The sequence below is a fragment of the Nothoprocta perdicaria genome, unplaced genomic scaffold (assembly GCF_003342845.1).
Source record: "Nothoprocta perdicaria isolate Ctin4 unplaced genomic scaffold, notPer1 scaffold_22, whole genome shotgun sequence".
Lineage (NCBI taxonomy): Eukaryota > Metazoa > Chordata > Aves > Tinamiformes > Tinamidae > Nothoprocta > Nothoprocta perdicaria.
This window is the reverse complement of record NW_020455415.1, coordinates 3,943,997-3,950,101: the sequence shown is the minus strand read 5'-3', so window position 1 is coordinate 3,950,101 and position 6,105 is coordinate 3,943,997.

The following is a 6,105-nucleotide window of genomic DNA, read 5'->3' as shown; positions in this document are numbered from 1 at the left end:
CCTCGCTCACCGTGCTTGCCTTCAAACTTCAGCAAACACAGAGTTCCTGCTTGTATTTCTGCTTTGGGCCTGTCTTTCCAAGTGTCAGGCCCCAAAGTAACTCCTGGTGAGGACGCAGCCCTTTACATGCTTTTGATGATAAAGCTGCAGCTGCCTCCGTGGCCCCATGTCCCCGTGTCCCCTTGGGCTTGCCAGCCCCGCGCTGGTAGCCATGCCTGGTGCACAGCGTGCCCTCCGTCGTGGGCTGGGGTGACCAGTTAATATCTCCTGTAAGACTTTTATTTTATTCAGGGGTGAGCTCCACAGTTTTTCAGCATTGAGAAAGAGGTTGTGACCCGCTGACAAAATTTTGGCTGCAAAATGAAATTTCCTCTTCAAGCAGGAAACCGCTGGAGAGAATATTTCTATAATACTTCCATTCAAATAAATCCAGGTATTCCAGTAATTGTAGGGTCTCCAGTAAAAATATCAAATAAACCTGTCATAGACTTTTCTCTCAGATACTTAGATACTGTCTCCTTTCAGGGCACACTCATGTACCATGTCCCCAAGGTGATGGGACATGCTGCTCCGGGGCCTGTCCCGTGAGGAGACAAGGGCCCAGCTGTGCTCCAGGGCTCTGGTTCAAGAGCTCGCTGCTCACCCAGTAACTGAGGTCAGAGCAGCTCGGGCTGCTAAAGTCCCAGGTAATGTGAGTGCAGCCACCACGGGATGGGATCAAAGCATCCTATAGCTATACAATTTATTCACTTGCTTTGTAAGGCAAAAAGTTGCATGGAAACGGTGTGCTCAGTAAGGAATGTGCAGCAGCCACAACCATGTAACTGTCTAGTAAAATGTTTGTGCTGCTGGAAAGCTTTGCTACAGAGAAAGATAAAAGACACAGATCAATGAAAGAAAAACCCTTTGCTTGGGAGCCTCCCGTCTTGAGAGGAGGCGGGATGCTGAGCCCRTGCCCGCGGAGCCCGTGGGTCCGGGGGCTGCTTTGTGTGGAGCTTCAGATGCGAGGGCTGCAGACACTCATCCTCACCATGCCAGTGTCACCCCTTGATACCGCGCTCTTTGATACAGGGGGATTTAAGTGGCTGCTGGTCGCTGACTTCAGCTTGCCCCTATGGAGAGCTCTGTGCTCACCCACCYGGGCACAGAAGGGCATTCCAGCCTTCTATATGCAGCTCACAGCCTCAGCACAGCGCTATAGACTCAAGTCCTCCAAACATTTTAAGCAAACCAGAGATGAAACACTAACACAAGTAGTAAATCTCAGAGACAGCTCAGCGATAGCATGTGCTGCTTTAGCTATGCCATGCAGTAGCTTAAAAAATTAGAATTAGTTACGAATAATAGATTCCTCACACTGTCAGACTGTATCATTTGTCTTACATAATTTACTATATCATATTCTCTTATGAGCAGTTCAGAAGCCCATGACTCAGTTAAACAACAAGCAAACAAAACAAAAATCAGAAATGGATTTAATATTTAACTGTACCCAGGGGAAAAACTGCACTCCTGGTAGAGCAGAAAGGGTTTGACCCATTCTGTGCAATTCCCATCAGCTTTAACAGGCTTCCCCTGGGTCTGGGCTCCACCCAGTCTGATTTTTTTAGCTCTTCCCTGGATGGCACTCTTAAAATTAGAGTACCTTAACCTCCACTGGCAAGAGAAAAAAAGCCCAATGTATTTTTCTTATTAATTGGTGCATACCCAGTGACTTTAATTTTAATGCAAGCACTTTGGAAATATGAATTGACAGGTAGCAACTCTCATTGATTAGAGTTTCTGCATAGGTGCCTTTCTGTTTGGTACTTTTTGCACATAGTTAGTGGTAGCCAGCACTTACTTATCAAAAAGGAATCCAGAAATGTAGGCTGAGTAACTACAAGCTGGAAACATTTATCTGACCACATACTTGAGCATCAATTTTACACACAGGAAGAGGGATTTCCCTTTTGATCATGATAGTTCCTGTAACAAAGAGATGGATCAGTCTGAGCAGTTTGTACTATTTATTATTATGAAATGGGCAGGAGAAATTGAGTGACCTTCTGGGTTAATAGGAATTTTGAGCAATGGTTTCATTGAGATATAATTCAGTGTTCAGGAAGCATAAGTCTTATATCTTAATTAATAATATATAGATATTTTAAAATAACATTTTAGGAATATTAAATCTATTATCGCAATAAGACACTTCAGTGTGTGAACTAGTGTGAATTAAATCACACCTAGTTGTATGGATGGCCCTTCGCCCTTTGGCCCCATACTTGACAATATGCTAGGCTTGAATTAATGCACTGTAATTCACAGCTTGTCATGTCTTATTGCTGAAGCGTATCCCTCAAATGGCTTCACCAAAATATAGGCTGACTTCACACTTCCTCTCAGAAAAACGGCTCCAGTTCTGCCTTGCCTTAGCTGCTCCCCAATGCTGTGTCCTCTCAGAAGKTGTCACTGCCTTCCCATTGCCATCAGCTGCCACCCGCCACCTCCTTGTGCCTGATGCACCATGTGCAGATCAGACACAGGTCTTCACTGAGCAAAACAAAGTAGTTTCCCCTCCATCTCTTCCTGCACACTGCTTGCAAAGGCATGGGCTTTGTGAGAGAGCAGCCTATAGCTTGGGTGAGATGTGATACCAAACACACCAGCCTCATCCTGGGAAATAGAGGACTCGCGTGGAGTGGAAAATAAGATTTTTCCTCCATTCTTGCTTAGCAGAAATAAAACTGAATAAACCGTCCAAGACAGACAGTGACTCATCCAAGAGAGGAATTGCTTAAGAGAACTTCATTTCAATGCTTGGGAAAATATTACCTTTGTAATATGGTTACAGACTGCATCATCTTGATTTATCCTCATTCTAGAAGTGCAAGCATTATTTGTTGCATTCACCTGAATGATGGCCTCATATAACCTGCTTAGTTTTTTGCTTATTCATTTATTTGCTCAGTTGGCTGGTTGTTTTTCAGGTGCCTGTGATCCCATTTGGTATTCCTCTTTTAGAGCTTTATGTGGGAATTCCAGAGCTGCTCCAATACTTCCAAAATATTATAAAGAGCCCCAGTTTTATACTGAGTCCTCATAACAGCTCAGGAGTTGAGAGGCTTGGGGAGTCCAAAAGAAAAAAAGGCATATAAAAAGAGAGAAGCTTGATAGGTGTGGTGATAAATCTGAATAAATAAATGAGAGTTGCTGCAAGACACGGAGGTAGCAGTTTTGCTGAGCTGTGTTGGAAGGAAGCCCTGACTGTGTGCCAAAGCGAGAGCGCAGCTGCGAAGCGCTGGGTGTGGGTACTCAGCAGTAATCTGCTTTAACCCTGCACATAATGATATAATGCAACGTCCAGCCCATGTTCGGTGAGTGGTAAAACACATTAAGTAGGTGCCACATCGGCATAAAATATGCATAACCTGCTGCTTGCTTTCTGCGGTGATCTATACAAAGCCCGTCCTGATTCCTCTGCCCGTATCAAGAAGCATAAAAAGAGGAGCAGCACTCGGAGGTCTTGGCATGGTCAGACACTGCTCAGCAGACTGGGCCACGTGGTTGTATCCGTCCTGTCGTCATCTTTGTGCTCTTCTCTACCTCCCCTTTGCATGAATTGCCAAAGCAGCTTTGCAGTGACAGACTGAAGATAGCTAGGATGTTGTAAAATACGACGGCGACAACAAAGTCGTTTATTGAGCCGCAAATTCTGCAGAAAAGTGTATTTCCCCAGGAAGGCCTGGAAGGCCTGGAAGGTCTCAGTGGAATTATTCTAACCCAAGGGCATTCCTGAGACTTTCAGCTGTGTTTTTTTTAGTCATTAAGATAATGTTTTMAAATGCGGGTGCCTAAAATAATTTATTAGTGTGTTAATATGGGTGACTTTTTGTTTTTAAGGCCTGAATAGAGTTATCTGCCACAGATATCAAATGGAAGTAAAACTCTTCCTCAGAAAGCAGAGTCTTATTTGTTAAACAAATTAACTCTACGTTTAGGATAACGGTGTCAAGCCTTTGGGTCTGAAAATAATTGTCAATGTTATTTTTATTTTACACCATATTTTGGCTAATATAGCATGCATATATGAAAGCTGKTAAGTAACTATGTACATTGTGCCTGAAAGTATACAGAAGCTCAATATTTCTATTTACTGGGTAAAGTAATGGAATCAGTCTGATCTGAGAGAGGTTGRGAATGCAATTTAAGGGAATCTATGTTTAATAGGTCATGTATCTATCTCAAGTGGGGATTACAGTATCCGGTTTAAAGTGATCTACGGTATCAGGCTTATTATGTAGCTTTTATTTTTAGCAAGGAATGGATTTAACAGTTGACATTGCTACTTAAGTATGAAATACATCAAATTTACTACCCAGGCCAGCCTGGTGGCTGCACTAGACGTCCTGGTTTACAAGCAACCTTGGGACTGCCGCTCGCCGGGTAGTTAGGGGCATTACGAGTGGCATGGCAGGCTGGAGGCATAAAACCATCATGATCTTGCAGCCGCTGGGACTGGTCTGCAGAGCGCTTTTGTCGGCGAGGTGATAAAGCTGATTGGAGAAAGAGTTGATCACTGCCCTGGGAAAAGTTATGGAGCAAAACAGAGTAGAGGGAATCCAGAGTGAACAGCAGTTCATGCTTGAATGCGGTGAAGAAAGTGCATCATATGCTCTGCTTTATATTTGATGAGCACGAATACAGCCAGGTAGTGGGATCAGCAGAGCTGGTCTGCGGGAAAAGAACAAACAAGCAATAAGGAAATAACACGAGCAGAAGGTTTTTGAGGACTGAAGGAGAATAAAGGGTCACAGTTCGGGTTGAGGCAGCACAAGGGGCTTGGGGTRATGTTTTTGCTGCTGGTCACAGTGTTTAAATGATTTAAGCACAACTAAAAGTAAAAAGATCGGCAGATGTCTCACGATGATCAGCTGTTTCCTTCACCTCTCCTTTTTTTGTCTGTACCTGCCCATTCTTCACTTCATTCACCACCAAGGCTGCTTTCTAATTAGAAACCAGTAGCAGGAAATGAGTGCTGGGAATTTCAGACATAATGGGATGATTTTCACTATGCTTGTGAATAAAGAATGGCAAAAGAAAAAAAAAAGAGATAAGTCATGAAGAGCTTATCCCTACTCAGATTAACTCAACGTCTGCTTCTGACGTGGTCTGTTGGATATCTTGGCAAAGAATGAAACTTGTCTGGTGAGGAGAGAGGTAATCTCTAGTCATCATAACAACACCAGCAAAAGCTCCTCTATGGACAGAATTGCTCTGCTAAAACTGCTCTTCTCCTAGGAAGCTCATTTTACTCCTGCAGRTGGCTTTGCTGGAGCGAAGCTAAACTTGTATGGCTCGATTTCACAGAGGCTGCTGTGCCAGTGCAGAGCAGTATATGAGCAAAAGGCTCCTATGGCACAAATAGCTTTGGTCACTGAGATAAAGCTTGGGATTTTTCCCCCCTTTATTTTAACTCATTTATATCTAGCTGTAAAATCAATATCTCATGACCAGAAGTRCAGCTGTAAAAACTCCAATAAATTCATCTTCAAGTGCAAGTTTTACTCTCGAAAATGATGCTATAACAGAGTCATCACCTGGTGCCATGTCTATTGCTTCTCAGTAACCCCAGAACAAATCTGCTTCATTTGCAATTAAAAGTTACTTTTGCTAATTGCCAGCCCTAGCAACTCTCCACCTGAGCCCTGGCAGAGCCGCCAGGGTCAGCCTTCCTCACACATCCTTGCCAGATGTACCGGAATGACTTTGCCAGCTAAATTCTGCCCTGCCTTACAATGAAAGCTCACAGAGATGCACTGAAACGGGGAGAATGGRTGAAGGAATAATTTGGCCTTTCAGACTGTAAAAATTATTTGTGTACAGAAGTGAGTTGGCTTCTCTAGCCTTTAAGATTTTCATTCACTTATTTACTCATGCTCTGGCTGTGAGTGCCATTGACCCGTCGGGGTGCTGGGGAACGAGGAGGCCTCACTGTGACCACAAAACCACCTCGGGCTGGGCGTTTTGACAAGTCCCACAGTGAAATTCCGAAATCTTTGTTTCTTCTTCTACCTCTTCTCTCTTAAAGGTTACGGTCCTTAACTAAGCTCCAATTTCCCA